This window comes from Ranitomeya variabilis, chromosome 4 (assembly GCF_051348905.1).
Source record: "Ranitomeya variabilis isolate aRanVar5 chromosome 4, aRanVar5.hap1, whole genome shotgun sequence".
NCBI lineage: Eukaryota > Metazoa > Chordata > Amphibia > Anura > Dendrobatidae > Ranitomeya > Ranitomeya variabilis.
This window is the reverse complement of record NC_135235.1, coordinates 361,955,779-361,977,821: the sequence shown is the minus strand read 5'-3', so window position 1 is coordinate 361,977,821 and position 22,043 is coordinate 361,955,779. Positions and strand designations below refer to the sequence as shown.

The following is a 22,043-nucleotide window of genomic DNA, read 5'->3' as shown; positions in this document are numbered from 1 at the left end:
CAACGAGTAACAAGCCAGAGATATAACTTATAACAAGCTAGCCATGTGCCCATAAGAACAGCAATGCAATGTCAAATATACATAAATGTAAAGTTACGGGTATATCTCACCTATGGACGCCGTAGCCCGCTGCACAGGTACCCCAACGCGCGTTTCGCTGCTGCTTTTTCAAGGGGCAGTGTGACATTGTGCCAAAAGTGAAGCTTTATATGGTCCCATGTGCAATCTCACTAACGAACACCTGTGTGGAGCCAGGAAGGCCCCCGCCGCATCTGACGAGCGCATGCGGGCGGAGCCTGTGCCACCCAATCATCCAGGCTGACGTCAAGAAGCGGAGAGTGCTGGGAAGGATTCCCATGGTGACTGAACACTCACCGCATCATGGAGACGCCGCCATGGATGAGAGGGGGAGGAAGCACCAGCGCGCACGCGTTACACGCGGCGGATAAAAGTACGAAAATGGTAACAGGGATTCCCCATATCACCATTGCGATATAAACCGCAACGTACAACAGGAAAAGGTAAAGAAGAAGGGAACGAATGTGAATGGGGACCATATGCCTGGGAGGCCCGAGCAAATGGTATCTGTACCGTATAAACAATGCACAAATATAAATCCCAAGAATATAAACCATAAAATACAAAATATATAGCGGCAAAAAATGCATATATATCAATAATCCATAATAGATACTATCCACGCATCATGAAGAATTAATAGCAATGATCCAGTGTTCGAGGTGCGTTGCTGGCTCCGATGATACGTCATCAATAAGGAAGAGTCCAGGCCACCAGGTACATCCATCACATATGAGACAGCACATGACATATATAGCCTTAGGCATCCAGTATGATAGACACTAAAGAAATAAGTGAAAAAACACAAAACCACACTAGATTAAAATCAGATTAAAACACGGACTCCAAGGGCAAATGGCCAAAACTGCCAAAAAGGGGAATTCCCAAAAAGACGCAAAAACTATAACAATGACGAGAAGCTAATGTTCTCATTCAACCCCAGAGGGGCTATAGTGTCCAGGGTAATAATCCACCGACATTCAAGCTGTGCCAGCCTGCGCTTAAGATCGCCACCCCTGACTCCACAGTGTATGCGATCAATACCCCGGATTCGGAGTAAATCAGGTTTGCAGGCATGGCACAGTCTGAAGTGGCGGGGAATCGTTTTGAGGGACGCTACATCAACAGCAGATAGAGCAGCCCTAATGTCCCTCACATGCTCCCTAGTTCTTATACGTAATTCCCTAGACGTGAGGCCTACGTATATTAGGCCACATGGGCACGTGGCGTAATATACAACAAAATTACTACTGCAGGAGATGTATTCTCTGATTTTGAAATTCTTACTACCATCCAAGGAGCAGAAGTCAGACACCCTATCAATGTTACGGCAGGCCAAGCATGACCCACATGGAAAACAACCATCCATAGCTGGTTGTATTCAGTTCAGGGAGGGTGGTTCATTGCCTCATACTGTTCTTTTTTTTTTTCCAAGTAGTGTAGTCTGCTGCTAATTTTTTTTAAAAAATCCTATTAGTGTCTTTCCACCCGTCTCCAGCTAATTTGTGGAAAAACACTACATAGGATAACGTAGAGGAGGGTTTTTGGGCCTTGCAGCGCCGTTTACGGCTGTCTGCACGGTCTCAGTGTGACTGCAGCTCGCCCTGTAGTCTGTGAGCAGCCATAGCCTGGTTGTCTCCAGCTCAGGGTTCTTCACTGCGTCATACCGCAAAATCAATTTTCATTTTGTTTTAAGTAGTGCAGGCTGCTGCACATTTTTTCAAAAAATTCCTATTAGTGTCTTTCCACCCGTCTCCAGCTAACTTGTGGAAAAACACTACATAGGATAACGTAGAGGAGGGTTTTTGGGCCTTGCAGCGCCGTTTACGGCTGTCTGCACGGTCTCCGTGTGACTGCAGCTATATCTGTTGTCAGTTCAGCCCCCAAAAAATAAATAAATAATAAAGTTCACCAAACACACCAGTGACACCACTTTACATTTGTGTAGGCCACATTAGCTCATATTAAAGTCTAGTCCACACTTTAGAAAATTAGTGTTTCTTATACCTGTTAGGAGGAGTTGTTCAGGAATAAGCACACAAAGCCGTTAGTACTTTTCTGCTTATCTTTATCAGTCAACCAAGATGAAGAAGGCAGTGAGTAAGGCACGTGGGCGTGGGCATGGGCGCGGAGCAGGGAGGGGATGTGGGGATTCTGTGCCTGCTGCAGGCACCGGTGACTCATCAGCACCCACTTTCACCAGGGAAAAGTCATTCATGCGCAGCTTTGTCGCAGAGCGCCGTACACCGCTGCTGCGTGAAGAACAAATTGAAGCCGTTGTCGGATGGATGGCAGCTAATGCATCAACTTCAATTAGTGCCACATCCTCTCAGACACAGAGCACTGGAGAGCAGCCATCTGTCTCTTCACCACCTGCCAAATTGCCCAGGCAGACAGAGAGCCCAGGACAGGAGCCGTCTCTACTTCTGTTCTCTGAATCTCTTGGCTTGGAAACAGGGGGCCAGCCAAGCAGCATTGGAGAAATGGAAGAAGAGGCAGGGTGCAGTGATGCCCAACAGCTTTTTCTCTCTTCCTCTGAAGAGGCGGGTGGGCCAGTGGCTCCGTTCACCACATCGCAGGCCGCATCAGCTGATGATGACACTCAGGTGCCACTTACTGGTGCGTGCTCTGCTGCTGAGACTACCCAGGAGGAGCAGTTGGGGGCAGAGGGTAGTATAGATGATGAGGTCCTTGACCCATCTTGGCGTGAGGGACAGGAAGGTGGTGGGAGCAGCTCTGAGGAAGAGATTCCCCGTACGGCCCAAAGAGGGAGAGGGAGGGGGAAGACTACGGATCCTGCAGACTCCTTAGGAGCATGTCTCTTCCAAAAGCCAAAAAGGGCGCTCCCAAGACTTGCAGTGCCTGGTCCTTTTTTGACACAGTTGCAGATGACATTTGCTATGTCAAATGCAAGGTGTGTCATCAAAAAGTCAAAAGAGGGAAAAATGTCAGCAACCTCAATACCTCCAACATGTGGAAACATGTGCGCACCAGGCACGTGGCGGAGTTAGAAAAACACACTGAAGAGCTAGGCCAACCAACAGCGGCAGCTACCACCTCTTCAGCTCGTGTTGCCTCTTCCTCCAGCTCACACGCAGCTGGTTCGGCTTCCTCCCAGGATCGCCGTGGAAGAACCTCTGGCCCTGTTGTCCAGAGACCCGCTGTAATTCCACCCGCAGCACCACTTTCCCAGTCATCCACACACTCCCAGCCCAGTCTACAGCCATCGGTAGTACAGGCATGGGAGAAAAGGTGGCCTTTCTCGTCAAACCACCCACAAGCACAGGCTCTGACTGCAGGCATTGCCAAACTTCTGTCACTGGAAATGCTGTCATTCAGGCTGGTGGAGACTGACAGCTTCCGTGACTTGATGTCATTGGCAGTCCCACAGTACAATGTGCCCAGCCGCTTTTACTTCAGCAGGCAAGCCATCCCTGCCCTGCACAAGCATGTGGAGGGACACATAAAACACGCGCTACTGAACACCATCAGTAGCAAGGTCCACCTCACCACCGATGCGTGGACCAGTCAACATGGACAGGGGCGATACCTTTCCCTCACTGCCCATTGGGTTAATGTCGTTGAGCCGGGTACAGATCGTGCGAGTGGCGCAGGACGTGTCCTGCCCACTCCAAGGATTGCAGGAATCCATTCTGTACGCATTGACTCCTCCTCTTACACCAGTTCCTCAGAATCATCGCTGCAGGAGCCGTCACAGTCCACCTCCACATGGACCCGTGATGAACGTTTACCTGTTACGACCGACATGAGCACAGCCGTGGCCAAACGTCAACAGGCCGTCTTGAAATTAATTTATTTGGGGAATCGAAGCCACACAGCGCAGGAGCTCTGGAATGCCATCAAGCAGGAGAGCGATGTGTGGTTTGTGCCAGCGAATCTCCAGCCAGGCATGGTAGTGTGTGATAATGGCCGAAATCTGGTGGCAGCTCTGGGCCTCGGCAACCTCACTCACATCCCATGTCTGGCACATGTGCTCAATTTGGTCGTGCAGAGTTTTTTGAGGGACTATCCGGATCTTGATGCACTGCTGCACAAGGTCCGCCTAGAGTGTGCTCACTTGCGGCGTTCCAGCACGGCAAAAGCGCGCATTGCGGCTCTGCAGCGCCGACACCGCCTGCCGGAACATCGCATCATATGTGACCTACCTACCAGGTGGAATTCCACGTTACATATGTTGGAGCGGTGGTGTGAGCAGCAGCAAGCTGTAATGGAGTACCAGCTGCTTCAGGCGCAAAGAAGTCGCACTCAGTGCCGTACAGACTTCACAACCACAGAGTGGGCCACTATGAATGACATGTTTTGCGTCCCTTTGATTATTCCACGCGGATGGCGAGTGCAGATGATGCACTAGTCAGCATGACTGTCCCCCTTATCTGCCTGCTTGAAAAATCACTGCAAGCGCTAAGGGATGATGTTGTGGAAGAGGTGGAGGATGAGGATTCAGCATTTCCATCATCTTCTGGACAGTCAGCGCCACGTGGTTCCTCACAAATGCGTAGGCAGGGGACAGTTTGTGAGGAGGATGAGGAGGAGTCAATGGAGGAGAAAGACATCCGTCCAGAGGAGGGAGTTACACAATTGTCCAGTACTCAGTGTGTACAGCGAGGGTGGGGTGATGACGAGCGGGCAGAGATCACGCCTGCAGCAGGGGACAGCATTTCTTGGGCAGTTGGCAGTCTGCAGCACATGGTGGATTACATGCTGCAGTGCCTGAGAAACGACCGCTGCATCGCCCACATTCTCAACATGTCTGATTATTGGGTGTTCACCCTCCTCGATCCTCGCTACCGGGACAACGTAGAAAGCCTCATCACACCGTTGAACCGGGAGCGAAAAATGCGGGAGTACCAAGACACACTGGTGAATTCCATCATCTTCTCCATTCCAACTGAGAGAAGTGCTGCTAGTGCATTCCAAAGCAGCTCAGTGCGTCCAGGCAGTGGTGGAGGCTCTGCACAAAGAGGGAGCAGAAGCAGTGCCTCTGCCCAAGGCAAGACAAGTATGGCCCAACTGTGGCACAGTTTTCTGTGCCCGCCACAAAAGTCTACACCATCACAGACGGCTCCAGTCAGCAGGAGGCAACGGTTCCGTCAGATGGTGACAGACTACATGTCTTGCCCTCTTGCTGTACTCCCAGACGGCTCTTCACCTTTCAAGTTTTGGGTCTCAAAGCTGGATACATGGCCAGAGCTAAGCCAGTATGCATTGGAGGTGCTGTCTTGCCCTGCGGCCAGTGTATTATCGGAACGTGTCTTTAGTGCTGCAGGTGGTGTACTAACTGACCGTCGCATGCGACTATCCTCCGATAACGTTGACCGGCTTACTTTCCTGAAAATGAACAAGGCCTGGATCTCGCAGGAATTTGCCACTCCTTTTCCTGATTAAATAATTAGGTGACTGTCTACAGTATCCAGGTCTCCTGTTGTGTTCATCTTTCTACCACCTGAACTTTAATTCCTGGGCTCCAACACTGCCAGTTGAGGCTCAGAAGTGCCGTCTGCACAGTCAAAACATACGACCCAGTGTTATTGGGTTTCAGTAACGTCAGCTGATCCCCAGCTGTGTAGCCGGCAATGTGTCCTGCGACCGCCACGCTGACACAACAACTGAAATGTAAGGGAACCTGTCCCCCCCCCCAAGGCGTTTGTTACTGAAAGAGCCACCTTGTGCAGCAGTAATGCTGCACAAGGAAAAGGTAGCTATTTTTGTTTAGCTCCTTGCACACGCAGAACTTAACACTTATAAAATGTGTCCACTGATACCGTAAAACCGTCCCGGAGGTGGGACTTTCCTTCGTAATATGACGCAGCACAGCCGTCATTCCTACCCCCTTGGCGCCGTGCCCCGGCTCCTCAGTGTTGTTTGATTCCGTCCCGTAGCCTGCGCTGTTATGTTATCCCTTGGCCAGGCACACTTAACGCTGCCCATCTTCTGACATCATTTGGTGTCAGGCTGGCTGCGCCTGTGCGTCCGCGCTGGCCGAGAGCCCGCCTCGCAGTGTCTTCTGATTTAATCCCACTGGGGGCCTGAGATCCATGGACATGCGCAGTGCATATCTGAACCTCCGCCTCTCACTCATCTCCCTACGCCTTCTTCAGACTGTGCACCGTCAGCTGTTCCCTAATAGCATGCCACGGCCGTGACGCCGCACAGTCTGAAGAAGCTGTAGGGAGGGCAGTGAGAGGCGAGGATATGCACTGCGCATGGCCACGGATCCCAGGCCCGCGGTGGGATTACATTAGACGACACTGCGAGGCGGGCTCTCGGCCAGCGCGGCCGCACAGGCGCAGCCAGCCTGACACCAAATGATGTCAGAAGATGGGCAGCGCTAAGTGTGCCTGGCCAAGGGATAACATAACAGCGCATGCTCCGGGACGGAATCAAACAACGCTGAGGAGCCGGGGAACGGCGCCAAGGAGGTAGGAATGACAGCTGTGCTGCGTCATATTATGAAGGAAAGTCCCACCTCCGGGACGGTCTCACGGTTTCAGGGGACACATTTTATAAGTGTTTAGTTCTGTGTTTGCAAGGAGCATCATGAAAAGAGCCACCTTTTCCTTTTGCATCTTTTGTGCTGCACAAGCTGGCTCTTTCAGCTACAAACGCCTTGGGGGGGGGGTTAAAGGTTCCCTTTTGACTTTCTCCAATCAGGCTTCGGCCAACATTGTGTTCCTCTGCTTCTCCTGCTGTTCCTGGGCTCCAACACCGCTAGTTGTTGCCTGGTAATGCTGTACGCACAGTCCCAACAGTCGCTCCTCTGTTATTGGGGTTCAGTAACGTCAGATGTTCCCCTGCTCTGTGTGTGGCAATCCCTCCTATCTCCTCCACCTCCTCCTCCTCCTCCTGTCCCTGGGCTCCAACACCGCTAGTTGCCGTCCAGAAGTGCTGTCCGCACAGTCCCAACAGTCCCTCCTCTGTTATTGGGGTTCAGTAACGTCAGCTGTTCCCCTGCTGTGTGTGTGGCAATCCCTCCTATCTCCTCCACCTCCTCCTTCACCTGTCCCTGGGCTCCAACACCGCTAGTTGCCGTCCAGAAGTGCTGTACGCACAGTCCCTCCTCTGTTATTGGGGTTCAGTAACGTCAGCTGTTCCCCTGCTGTGTGTGTGGCAATCCCTCCTATCTCCTCCACCTCCTCCTCCTCCTCCTGTCCCTGGGCTCCAACACCGCTAGTTGCCGTCCAGAAGTGCTGTCCGCACAGTCCCAACAGTCCCTCCTCTGTTATTGGGGTTCAGTAATGTCAGCTGTTCCCCTGCTGTGTGTGTGGCAATCCCTCCTATCTCCTCCACCTCCTCCTCCACCTGTCCCTGGGCTCCAACACCGCTAGTTGCCGTCCAGAAGTGCTGTACGCACAGTCCCTCCTCTGTTATTGGGGTTCAGTAACGTCAGCTGTTCCCCTGCTGTGTGTGGCAATCCCTCCTATCTCCTCCACCTCCTCCTCCTCCTCCTGTCCCTGGGCTCCAACACCGCTAGTTGCCGTCCAGAAGTGCTGTCCGCACAGTCCCAACAGTCCCTCCTCTGTTATTGGGGTTCAGTAACGTCAGCTGTTCCCCTGCTGTGTGTGTGGCAATCCCTCCTATCTCCTCCACCTCCTCCTCCACCTGTCCCTGGGCTCCAACACCGCTAGTTGCCGTCCAGAAGTGCTGTACGCACAGTCCCTCCTCTGTTATTGGGGTTCAGTAATGTCAGCTGTTCCCCTGCTGTGTGTGTGGCAATCCCTCCTATCTCCTCCACCTCCTCCTACACCTGTCCCTGGGCTCCAACACCGCTAGTTGCCGTCCAGAAGTGCTGTACGCACAGTCCCTCCTCTGTAACCAAATAACCAAACAGAAAACTTAGCTTCTCTTGGAGAGACTGATAGCGAAGGAATTCAGGAGGATCAAGATAGCACTGAATACATTGACAGCAGGCAAACACTGAAAGTCCAGGTGAGCTAAATAGGAAACCAGCTAACAGATAACGAGACAGCTGATCCGCCTCAGACCTGCAGAAAGACACAAAGAGCCACCAGAGGGAGCCCAAAGACAGCACTCACACAGTACCACTTGTGACCACAAGAGGGAGCCCAAAAACAGAGTTCACAACACATAAGTATATTGCAGAAATTAATAGCCAATTGAGGGATGAAAAAGTATACCAAAAATTAGAGGGTGACCCTAAATTTAATATCATGGCTGAAATTAAAAAATGCTTAGAAGAAGCAGTAAAAAAGAACATTATTGATCAAGAACTTATGAACTATTTATATATAGAATTTCCAAGAACACCTGTATTATATACGACCCCAAAAATCCACAAATCATTGATAGACCCCCCTGGATGACCCATAGTGTCAGGGGTGGATTCAGTATTTAGTAGGATGGGAACATTTCTAGATAGAATCCTCAACCCAATCGCCAAGAAGAGTAAATCTTATATCCAAGATACAACAGATTTCTTGAACAAATTAGAAGATGTAAAATTAGAGGGAGAGGTGATTTTGGCATCATATGATGTCATCTCACTCTATACATCGATTGAACATCAATTTGGATTAAAAGCAATAGAAAAAAGTTAAATACGATCGAAGTGTCTGTGGAAGGTAAAGAATTTATAGTAAAACTATTGGAAATCATTTTGAGGCGGAGTTACTTTCTTTTTGGCGATACGTTTTTTTCACAACAACGCGGTACAGCAATGGGGGCCAGTATGGCCCCTGCATATGCTAATCTTGTAATGAGTGTCCTGGAGGAGGACCTCGTCTATGTGTCCCACCACTTCCGCCATGTGCTGGTGTGGTGGCGATACAGAGACGATGTCTTCCTCCTATGGACAGGGACAGACAAAGAACTTGAGAATTTTCACGAATATTTAAATAAGATAAATGAAACCATCAAGTTTACGCTAGTTTCGTCAAGATCTAGTATACAGTTCTTAGACGTTTTGGTAAAACAGGAGAATGGAGAACTCACAACAACGTTATTTGTCAAAAAAACTGACAAAAATAACCTTTTAACTTTTGATAGCCAACATCCCCGAAGCATGGTGAGGTCGATACCCCTGAGCCAAATGTTGAAAGTGCGTAGAATTGTGAAAGAGGACAATGAGAGTCACCGGTAAGCAGAACTTTCCTCCTTCTCTCTGTCCCCTTTACATGCTATAGATATGGCCCTCGGCTTCCTTGGTGTCCTGCCGCCTATTCTACCTGATCTTGTAGTGACCCATTTTCCATCTATTGTATCACTGGACAGATTTCTTATTTTGTTTTCTTGTTTCATTGCAGAGACATAAAGCCGGATAACATCATGTTGGATGCAGATGGCCACATCCGTATCATCGACCTTGGGCTTGCCCAAGATGGCGTCTCCTCCTCCAAAAACATCTCTGGAGTGACGGGCACTTTCCATTACATGGCCCCTGAGGTGCATCGTAGAAAATGCTACGGCGCAGCAGTGGACTGGTGGAGCCTGGGGATGGTGGTGTCCAGGATGGCAGCAGGACGAACCCCATTTTACAACGGCCCCGTCAAGCAAATGGCTTTCAAAGCCATCATCAACGAGAAGCCCAAATTTCCATCTTGGCTTGATGCTGACGTGAAACATCTCATCAAGAAGCTGCTGCGCAAAGACCCTCAGACACGCCTGGGTGTGAGCGGGAACATCCGAGAGCATCCATTCTTTACCACCATCGGCTGGGAGGATCTGGAGGAAAGGAGAGCAGAGCCACCCTTTACACAATTCAGGCCAGTTCTGGAGAACCACCATCTGCAGTGGCCGGAGCACACAGTCCTTCACCCCGTGGTCGGATTTACGTACGGGTCACCAAGCTGGGCCCGGTAAGTATCTCCTCCTCTGAGGATAACACTCATCAGATGCTGTTCTCATATTGAGGCAATCATCATCCATCTTGTCTTTTTTAATGTTTTCTAACAATGACTTTATGTCTCTCTTTTTCTTAGGTGGATGAAAAGATCTGGACTGTGAAAGAATCCACGACCATCTGGTGAGTGACCGCTGTACATAAAGGACACCTATATATCAGTACATTGTATCTGATGTTATATAGCGGAATGGTTCATTATAAAGACCATTCCCCTAATGTAACAGAAGATCCGGTAGATAGATTTCCTGTCTTCCTCTTATGTCTTGCAGGATGAGCCCGTGCCAACTGCTCAGAACTTCATGCCTCCTGACCCGTGCCTCATGTCTGCAGGTGTCCGCACCAGACGATGCCATAACAATCTTTCTGATTACTGCATGTTTGCTACTTTTCTTTTTTGCGTTTTCCCCCTTATTTGATGTGATGTTTGGGCAGATATGAATCTGAGTTTATAAAGCTTTTTAATAGTACAGTTTTGATTCTACGTTTAAAAATGCAACAGGGTTTTTTTTCATGCATTTTTTTCAGAAGAAGCTTATAGAGAAAAAATGCACCCAAACCACAGTATTCAACAACATCTTCAGACCACAGAGAGTGTAAATGCTCCGTATTTTCTGCTGCTGTTTTTGCACAAAAATTCTGCTGTGCTTAACCCCTTTCCCACCTGAGACGTATCTATACGTCCCTGCGACCTGGTATTTATTGACCTGGGACGTATGGCTACATCCTGATGATTTTGTGGCACTTTAACCCCCTAAATGCTGCGATCAAACTCGATCGATCACAGCAGGACGATGCAGAGGGAAGATAGCCCTCCTGCCCTTGGATTGAAGACCTCGTGAGGAAATCGCGGAGTCCAGGGTCGGACCGGCCCATCAGAGAACTGGTGGGGAGTGCGTTATATTCTATGGAGGACCATGGTGAAGGCATTATATTCCATGGAAGACCAAGAGGAGTGCGTTATATTCTATATTATTATATTTTATGGAGGACCTTGGGGAGTGCATTATATTGTATGGAGGACCATAGGGAGTGCATTATACTATATGGAGTGCAATGGGAAGTGCATTATATCATATGGAGGACCATGCGGACTGCATTATATTCTATGGAGGACCATGGGGAGTGCATTACATTTTATGGAGGACCATGGGGAGTGCATTTTATTCTATGGACAAATACACAACAATTGCTGTTCAGAAAACCAGCGTAGGGTAAAAACAACAATTACAATTTGTCAAAGGCAACTAAACATGTAGGGGAGGCCTATGAATTGCTTTTAGGAACTAGACAGTGGAGTGCGAATAAACTCCCAAGGAGAGTAGTGGTAGCGGCCGCATCAACTCTAGGGAAATCATAATAGATAGAATATTGGAGTAAAATCTTGAGGATTTGAAAATTCACATAATAATATACCAATATTGGACACCCACTGGTTTAGCAAATTTTAAATTTATTCTTTAATAGTTGAATTAAAAGTTTTGTTTTACCTTAACCTTTAGTTAGGGTCTAGTTGCCTTTGCAAATTGTAATTATTATATTCTATGGAGGGCCATGGGGAGAGCATTATATTCCATGGAGGACCATGGGAAGTGCATTATGTTCTATGGAGGACCATGGGGGGTGCATTATATTCTATGGTGGAATATGGGGAGAGCATTATATTCTGTAGAGGATCATGGTGAGTGCATAATACTATATAGTGACTATGGAGAGTGCATTATTCTATATGGAGGATTATGGGGGCGTATTACACTGTATTAAGGACTATATGGGGCCCATTATATTATATGGATGACTGTGGGAGTTGTGGATAACCTGGCAAAAAAATTCTTGGAGAGAGGATACCTGAAGGTATTACTTAACAGGATGAAAGAGAGTATTTTTTAAAAAAGTAGAAGGGAACTACTTAATAAAAATATAGAGAAATAAATGCTCAAAAGAATACCTTGTGTAATGACATACACGGAAGAGAGTGGGCCTATAGCAGAAATAATCAGGAAACATTGGGGTATGTTGGGAAAGTGCCTACCAAATATCAAAGAATTTGGGGAACCTCCACTCTTCTCATATCGGAGAAGCAAAAATCTTAGAGATCAGGTAGTTAAATCAGACATAGGTCCCTTAAAAAGTATAGGACAAACCACAATAACAGGCACCAAACAAAATGGCTGCTTTCCATGTCTATCATGTATAAACTGCAAACACATGATAAAGGGTCCTAGCTTCAATCATCCAGTTACAAACAAACAATACGTAATACAGGAATATTTTACTTGCAATTCTGATTGTGTTATATACCTTTTGGAATGCCCCTGTAAACTGTGGTATATTGGCGAAACGACATGTGAACTTAAAACTCGTATGAATAATCACTGTCTCTCAATAAGGAAGAAAAGACAAGATTTACCAGTCTGGAAACACTTTTCAGATTTCAAACACACAGAAAAAGATCTAAAATTCAGAATTATAGATAGAGTTCCTACTCAAAGGAGAGGGGAAGACAGAACATGCCTTCTAAAAAAAACTAGAACTTCGTTGGATCTATGAGTTGGACACCTTAAAACCGAAAGGCCTAAATGTAGAATTTAAAATTCATCCAAATATGGTCAGGTCTTGAGGGGATGCGTTCATTAGAATATGGTGTGTATTTACTCCAAGTAATGATATGGAACATGTAGGATATGGATTGTTCTATTGCTCCTTTTTTTAAATGTAATTTTTAATAATGTGTGTATTTTTTAGATATGTCTCCACCCCCAGCGAATTGGCACTTGCTCTGCCGTGTTACGGATTGGAATTCACAGAGGAGGACTGAACTGCCATTATAATTTGACATATAAAAAGTATAAAAAAAAAAATTTCTAAAAATGTATCCAGTGTTGGTTTGCTAGCCAGTAGAGACTCTGTTATAATAACCCAAATAAATATGATAATAGCAAGTACTTTTTCTTATTGAGTATCTTTATTAGTATCTATAGTAAGTTATAAGCATATAAATATGAAATTAATTTTTTTAAATAACCTTCTGATACCGGGCATAATATCAATATCTATACACTTATATGGGTCCTACTGCGGAGACCATGTGATCTGAAAAGGTTATGGGTCAAGGTAGTGGTCCATCAGCAGCGGGAGACAACCTGAATAAGGTGCCGTCCGGCTAGCTGGAAGTGTACTAAAAATAGCCCAATAGGTATCTAGTTAGGCAATAGCCCAATAGGTGTTAAGTTGGAAAAAAACACTATAAAGCAGTAATATATAGATGTTATAAATAAAAAGATACATCGATATAGTTATTAAGTACTTGGTTGCCATAATTAAAATGCGATATGGACCTGGCAGAGTATTTGTGCACAGGCACAAGTAATAGGCAAGTAATCTTACATTCTCACTGCCTGGCGTGCGAATATGTGGATATTTGATTCTTTGACATGCGCAGTGAGGTAGCCACAACCAAAATGGCGATATGGATCTGACGGAGTGTCTATGCGCAGGCGCAAGTAATAGGCAGGAAATCCTAGATTCTCACTGGCTGGCGTGCGAACATGTGGATATGTGACTCTTAGACATGCGCAGTGAGGTATAGGGAACGCCGTTGTCAGCGGTAATACAGTCCTCCATGTGTCTCCATATGTCCGGTGGGGTAAGCGCTATGAATCATCAATATTATAAATAAGAATAATTCTGTAGACAAGGGAATAAGGAATATGAAGTGAGAAGGTATATAAGATGATGATAATGGGAATGTGGAGCAAAAGAAATTTGTAATAGCACCTTTGCACAATGCACTTTAGATATTAAAGGGATACACATGGAGCACTTATAGAAATATGAGATAATTATATAATAATCACTGTAAACACAGATATGGCTACTGAGAGATGTAAAATGATTGTGGTCTGTATATAAGCACATGACTTGTTACCACCCACTGCTTGAGAAAGGCTCATTACGAGCCGAAACGTCGTATAGAGATGTGGGGCTGAAATAAACTTCACAAGTTTCCTTCACTTTTAAATATTGGAGTGCTGCCTTCATTTTTTACCTGGCATATTATTTGGGTGGATGAGTGGACCGTCTTGCCCAGGAGGCCTGGCACCCATTGGTGAGCATTTGTGCTGTTTCCATTTTTTTTTCTAATAATTAATCTGGGTATATCATTATAATATAATTCTTTTTGGATACTTGTCTATTAGGACCATTTTCTTCCCTTCATAGTCTTGTCTAGGGCTGAGTGACTTTTACTTTTTTAGGATCGAGTCGGGTTTCGCGAAACCCGACTTTGTCAAAAGTCGAGTCGAGTGAAATCGGCCGATTATCGTGCAAAGTCGGGGATCGACCAAAACACGAAACCCAATGTAAGTCAATGGGGAAGCAAAGTCGATAGTGAGTGGAGGACAGGAAAACACCTACAGTGCCCATTTTAATGTCAAAAACATCAATTTGTGTCACTTAAGCTTGTGAATCTTAATTTACCTTATAATAATAGTTAGGCATTGAAAATTGGGGGTCATTTGGCTAAAGTTGTGGGGGGGTAGGGCTGGCTCAAGGGCCCAGGATACGCGGACTACATCACGGCGGTGGAGCAGGGAGAGGTCAGTATTTCAACTTCAACAGGCACAGGGCCCCTCAAATTATAGCGTTGTGTTTGATGGCAGAGGCGCCTCCCACCGGCAGAGACACTTTTGCGTACTCTGAGGGGCCCTGTGACAGTGACGTCGTCAATGAGTATGCCCTCCCCACCTGATGAAGGAACCTGCACTTTCATCTGCGCCTTCATCTTTGTCCCCGTGTAAGGTGGTATATATAGTATGCGGGAAGGGGAACCTGACTTTTAGCAGAGTCAGATTCTGGCTGTGTAGAGTGCAAGGGGAATGTAGTGGTCTGGGTCACTGTACCAGCAGACTCATGTAGCACTGGCTGGGCAATGGGCAGGATGAGGAGGAAACACAGATATAGGCCCAAATAATAAAGTGGGCTAAATGCAGTTCAAAATTGGTAACAGGACTAACCAGGCGGCATTGCTTTGTTCAGTGGAGGACAACTATAATGAGAGGCAGACACAGTTAGTAGGCCCAAATAATAAAGTGGGCCAAATAAAGTTCAAAATTGGTAACAGGAGTAAACAGGCGGCACTGCTTTGTTCAGTGGAGGAGAACACCAAAGAGCGGCAGACACCGTTAGTAGGGCCCAACCAAACTAGTAGGCCAAATGCAGTTTAAAATTTGTAAATATAGGCCGAAAGCCTGAAGATTGAAGCTCAGCTTTGTTCAGTGGAGGAGAACACCAAGGAGCGGCAGACACCGTTAGTAGGGCCCAACCAAACTAGTAGGCCAAATGCAGTTTAAAATTTGTAAGTATAGGCCAAAAGCCTGAAGATTGAAGCTCAGCTTTATTCAGTGGAGGAGAACACCAAGGAGCGGCAGACACCGTTAGTAGGGCCCAACCAAACTAGTAGGCCAAATGTAGTTTAATATCTGATATAGGCCAAAAGCCTGAAGATTGAAGCTCAGCTTTTTTCCTTTGAGGACAACACCAGGGAGCGGCAGACACAATTAGTAGGGCCCAACCAAACTAGTAGCCTAAATGCAGTTTAATATTCTAAATACAGGCCGAAAGCCTGAAGATAGAAGCTCAGGATAAAAATCCAGGAGAACACCAAGGAGCGGCAGACACCGTTAGTAGGCCCAACCAAACTAGTAGCCCCAATGCAGTTTTCAAATTCCTATAGGCTGAAAACCTGACAATTGAAGCTCAGCTTTTTTCAGAGGAGGACAGCTGTATTGAGTGGCGCAGATAGACACAGGTAGTAGGCCTTAACCAAAAAAGTTGGCTCAATGCAGTTTAAAAAAGGTTACAGGGGTACAAAGGCAGCATTGGTGTGGTCAGCGGAGGACAATTGGAAGGAGTGGCGCAGACTAACTAGGCCTAAAATAAAAAAGTAGTCTCTATGCAGTTTTAAATAGGTTACAGGGGTACACAGGCAGCATTGGTTTGGTCAGCGGAGGATGATTGCAAGGAGGGACCGCAGACAGACTTACTAGGCCTAAAATAAAAAAGTAGGCTCTATGCAGTTTAAAATAGGTTTCAGGGGTACACAGGCAGCATTGGTTTGGTCAGCGGAGGATGATTGCAAGGAGAGACCGCAGACAGACTTACTAGGCCTAAAATAAAAAAGTAGGCTCTATGCAGTTTAAAATAGGTTACAGGGGTACACAGGCAGCATTGGTTTGGTCAGCGGAGGACGATTGCAAGGAGGGTCCGCAGACAGACTTACTAGGGCTAAAATAAAAAAGTTGGCTCTATGCAGTTTAAAATAGGTTACAGGGGTACACAGGCAACATTGGTGTGTTCAGCGGAGGATGATTGCAACGAGGGGCAGACACAGTTAGTAGGGCCAAAAAAGTAATAGGCAAAATGCAGTTAAAAATAGGTTACAGGAGTACGCAGGCGGCCTAGCTTTGTTCAGTGGAGGACAACTGTAAGGAGTGTCTGACACAGTTAGTAGGCCAAAATAATAAAGTGAGGTTTATGTCTGGCAAAAAAATTTTTTCACAAATAAACAGGTGGGATACCTAGGTACAGGGGTGGGCTCCCCTGCTTACTTGCAGACAGTGGTAGTTGGCGCAAAGTATTAACTGGTGTAAATGTAGGACAGGGCCCCTGAATATTTTTACTAGCATCAATCATGTCAACAAATTGGTATTGGCAGTGCCATTGAAGCATTTAACAGCACAGACTAAACAGTGGTGGAGCAGTGAGAGGTAATTTTGCAATTGGTAGAGCACTGTTTGAGCTGGGGGGGACACTCTCTCGTTGGCGGCGGTACTGGCCCAGGGACCCTCATGTTACGACAGTGTGTCTGACGTTGGGTGTGCACCACCACCGCCAGAGACACTTCATTGTACTATGAGGGACCCTGTGCCAGTGCCGTCGCCTAAAAGTGGGCACACTCACCTGTACAGCCAAACGGCACTCGCACAGGTGCTTTCGCCAAGTGGTGACTACGGCCCCGTGGGGGGAGTCAGCCCATTTAGGGAGGTGTAAAAATGGCCTATGGTAGACATACAGCAGCTGCAAATGGAGAAATTGGAGCAGTCAGTAGGACGAGTCCAAAAGTAAGACCTTTTTACAGGAAAGCTAGGTGTCAGCAGGGAAAGGTGGGGCAAAATAATTAGAAATCCATGATTGGTAGTGTTGAGCATTCCGATACTGCAAGTATCGGGTATCGGCCGATACTTGCTGTATCGGAATTCCGATACCGAGATCCGATATTTTTGTGGTATCGGGTATCGGTATCGAAACAACATTAATGTAAAAATGTGTGTAAAAATGTGTAAAAGAAAGAATTAAAATAAAAAATATCGCTATACTCACCTCTCCGACGCAGCCGGGACTTCAGCGAGGGAACCGGCAGCGTTGTTTGTTTAAAATTCGCGCTTTTACTTGGTTACGTGAAGTCCCGGCTTGTGATTGGTCAGGTCGGCCATGTTGCCGGGACGCGGACCAATCACAGCAAGCCGTGACGAAATTACGTCACGGCTTGCTGTGATTGGTCCGCGTCCCGGCAACATGGCCGCCATTAACCAATCACAAGCCGTGACGTCACGGGAGGCTGGACTTGCGCGCATTTAAAAAGCGCGCGTGTCCAGCCTCCAGTGACGTCCCGGCTTATGATTGGTCACGGCGCCATGTTGCCGGGACGCGGACCAATCACAGCAAGCCGTGACGAAATTACGTCACGGCTTGCTGTGATTGGTCCGCGTCCCGGCAACATGGCCGCCATTAACCAATCACAAGCCGTGACGTCACTGGAGGCTGGACACGCGCGCTTTTTAAAAGCGCGCAAGTCCAGCCTCCCGTGACGTCATGGCTTGTGATTGGTTAATGGCGGCCATGTTGCCGGGACGCGGACCAATCACAGCAAGCCGTGACGTAATTTCGTCACGGCTTGCTGTGATTGGTCCGCGTCCCGGCAACATGGCCGACCTGACCAATCACAAGCCGGGACTTCACGTAACCAAGTAAAAGCGCGAATTTTAAACAAACAACGCTGCCGGTTCCCTCGCTGAAGTCCCGGCTGCGTCGGAGAGGTGAGTATAGCGATATTTTTTATTTTAATTCTTTCTTTTACACATTTATATGGTTCCCAGGGCCTGAAGGAGAGTTTCCTCTCCTTCAGACCCTGGGAACCATCAGGGATACCGTCCGATTCATGAGTCCCATTGACTTGTATTGGTATCGGGTATCGGTATCGGATTGGATCCGATACTTTGCCGGTATCGGCCGATACTTTCCGATACCGATACTTTCAAGTATCGGACGGTATCGCTCAACACTAATGATTGGTTCATTTTAATGAAGGTTAGATCATCAACATTTTGGGTAGCCAGACGAGTCCTTTTTTCGGTCAGTATTGAACCATCAGCACTGAATACTCTTTCTGATAGCACACTAGCAGCTGGGCAAGCAAGCTCCTGTAATGCATATTCTGCCAATTCAGGCCAGGTGTCTATTTTGGATGCCCAGTAATCAAATGGGAATGACGTGTGAGGGAGAACATTGATCAGGGAGGAAAAATAGTTAGTAATCATACTGGACAAATGTTGTCTCCTGTCACTTTGAATTGATGCTACAGTACCTGTCGTGTCTGCGGTCATTGCGAAATCACTCCACAACCTGGTCATAAAAGCCCTCTGTCCAGCACCACTTCTGATTTGTGCACCTCTAACTAGTGTTGAGCGATTTCTTTCCGATATTCGAAAGTATCGGTATCGGATTGGATCGGCCGATACCGGCAAAATATCGGATCTTGCCGATACCGATACCCGATACCAATACAAGTCAATGGGACACAAATATCGGAAGGTATCCTGAATGGTTCCCAGGGCCTGAAGGAGAGTTTCCTCTCCTTCAGACCCTGGGAACCATCAGGGATACCGTCCGATTCATGAGTCCCATTGACTTGTATTGGTATCGGGTATCGGTATCGGATTGGATCCGATACTTTGCCGGTATCGGCCGATACTTTCCGATACCGATACTTTCAAGTATCGGACGGTATCGCTCAACACTAATGATTGGTTCATTTTAATGAAGGTTAGATCATCAACATTTTGGGTAGCCAGACGAGTCCTTTTTTCGGTCAGTATTGAACCATCAGCACTGAATACTCTTTCTGATAGCACACTAGCAGCTGGGCAAGCAAGCTCCTGTAATGCATATTCTGCCAATTCAGGCCAGGTGTCTATTTTGGATGCCCAGTAATCAAATGGGAATGACGTGTGAGGGAGAACATTGATCAGGGAGGAAAAATAGTTAGTAATCATACTGGACAAATGTTGTCTCCTGTCACTTTGAATTGATGCTACAGTACCTGTCGTGTCTGCGGTCATTGCGAAATCACTCCACAACCTGGTCATAAAAGCCCTCTGTCCAGCACCACTTCTGATTTGTGCACCTCTAACTAGTGTTGAGCGATTTCTTTCCGATATTCGAAAGTATCGGTATCGGATTGGATCGGCCGATACCGGCAAAATATCGGATCTTGCCGATACCGATACCCGATACCAATACAAGTCAATGGGACACAAATATCGGAAGGTATCCTGAATGGTTCCCAGGGTCTGAAGGAGAGGAAACTCTCCTTCAGGCCCTGGGATTCATATTCATGTAAAAATTAAAGAATAAAAATAAAAAATATGGATATACTCACCCCTCCGGCGGACCCTGGACCTTAGCGATGTAACCGGCAGCCTCCGTTCCTAAGAATGCAGAGTGAAGGACCTTCGATGACATCACGGCTTGTGATTGGTTGCGTGACCGCTCATGTGACTGCTCACGCGACCAATCACAAGCCGCGACGTCATCGCAGGTCCTACACTCACTGCATTCTTAGGAACTGCTTGTGCGTGGTTGAGGAGCACTTTCTGGCAAATCAACAACACTTGTCTCCCTCAAAAACCCTGTACCTGACCTTGCAACGCCACCAGTTTATATTGCCCCCTGAGAAGCTTCCTCCTCCCATAAATATTCATCCCCATCATCCTCCTCGTCCTCCTTCTCTTCGTCCGCCACCTCGTCCAGGAGACTTCCCTGAGCAGACAATGACTGACTGTCATCAAGGCTTCCCTCGTTCTCGGCTGCAGATGCCTGCTCCTTTATGTGCGTCAAACTTTGCATCAGCAGACGCATTAGGGGGATGCTCATGCTTATGATGGCGTCGTCTGCACTAACCAGGCATGTGCATTCCTCAAAACACTGAAGGACTTGACACAGGTCTTGTAGCTTCGACCACTGCACAGCTGACAACTCCATGTCTGCCATCCAACTGCCTGCCCATGTATGTGTATCCTCCCACAAATACATAACAGCACGCCTCTGTTCGCACAGCCTCTGAAGCATATGCAGTGTGGAGTTCCACCTTGTTGCAACGTCGATTATTAGGTGGTGCTGGGGAAGCTGCAAAGATCGCTGATGGTTCTGCATACGGCTGGAGTGTACGGGCGAATGGCAGATGTGCAAGCAAAGTCTAGGCACCTTCAGGAGCAGGGCGGGTAACCCCGGATAACTTTTCAGGAAGCACTGCACCACCAGGTTTAAGGTGTGAGCCAGGCAAGGAATGTGTTTCAGTTGTGAAAGGGCTATAGCAGCCATAAAATTCCTTCCGTTATGACTGACTACCTTGCCTGCCTCAAGATGTACACTGCCCAGCCATGACTGAGTTTCTTGCTGCAAGAACTCAGACAGAACTTCCGCGGTGTGTCTGTTGTCGCCCAAACACTTCATTTCCAACACAGCCTGCTGATGCTTACCACTAGCTGTTCCATAATGGGACACCTCGTGTGCAACACTGGCAGCTGCGGATGGAGTGGTCGTGCGACTGCGGTCTGGGGACGAGCCCTCGCTTCTGCTGGAGGATGAGGAGGAGGAGGAGGGGTGGTGAACGCCTACAGCCAACTGTTTCCTAGACCTTTCCTAGACCTGTTACAAACCCCCAAATATAACAGAAATCATGGAAAGTCTACTGCAACCCATAATGAGGTCCTGGTTATGGGGGACTTTAACTACCCAGATATTAACTGGGAAACAGAAACCTGTGAAACCCATAAAGGCAACAGGTTTCTGCTAATAACCAAGAAAAATTATCTTTCACAATTGGTGCAGAATCCAACCAGAGGAGCAGCACTTTTAGATCTAATACTATATAATAGACCTGACAGAATAACAAATCTGCAGGTGGTCGGGCATCTAGGAAATAGCGACCACAATATTGTACAGTTTCACCTGTCTTTCACTAGGGGGACTTGTCAGGGAGTCACAAAAACACTGAACTTTAGGACGGCAAAGTTTGACCAGCTTAGAGATGCCCTTAATCTGGTAGACTGGGACAATATCCTCAGAAATAAGAATACAGATAATAAATGGAAAATGTTTAAGAACATCCTAAATAGGCACTGTAAGCGGTTTATACCTTGTGGGAATAAAAGGACTAGAAATAGGAAAAACCCAATGTGGCTAAACAAAGAAGTAAGACAGGCAATTAACAGTAAAAAGAAAGCATTTGCACTACTAAAGCAGAATGGCACCATTGAAGCTCTAAAAAACTATAGGGAGAAAAATACTTTATCTAAAAAACTAATTAAAGCTGCCAAAAAGGAAACAGAGAAGCACATTGCTAAGGAGAGTAAAACTAATCCCAAACTGTTCTTCAACTATATCAATAGTAAAAGAATAAAAACTGAAAATGTAGGCCCCTTAAAAAATAGTGAGGAAAGAATGGTTGTAGATGACGAGGAAAAGGCTAACATATTAAACACCTTCTTCTCCACGGTATTCACGGTGGAAAATGAAATGCTAGGTGAAATCCCAAGAAAGAATGAAAACCCTATATTAAGGGTCACCAATCTAACCCAAGAAGAGGTGCGAAACCGGCTAAATAAGATTAAAATAGATAAATCTGCGGGTCCGGATGGCATACACCCACGAGTACTAAGAGAACTAAGTAATGTAATAGATAATCCATTATTTCTTATTTTTAGGGACTCTATAGCGACGGGGTCTCTTCTGCAGGACTGGCGCATAG

General features: G+C 46.9%; 1 long non-coding RNA gene across 1 annotated transcript; it reads left to right on the top strand.

The window, feature by feature from the left end:
* The first annotated feature begins 9,890 nt into the window (after positions 1-9,890).
* LOC143768929 (uncharacterized) lies at positions 9,891-10,281 on the top strand. The gene is made up of 3 exons (XR_013214126.1): positions 9,891-9,911; positions 10,035-10,078; positions 10,228-10,281. It is a non-coding gene; the product is annotated as an uncharacterized LOC143768929 (long non-coding RNA).
* The last annotated feature ends 11,762 nt before the right edge of the window (positions 10,282-22,043 follow it).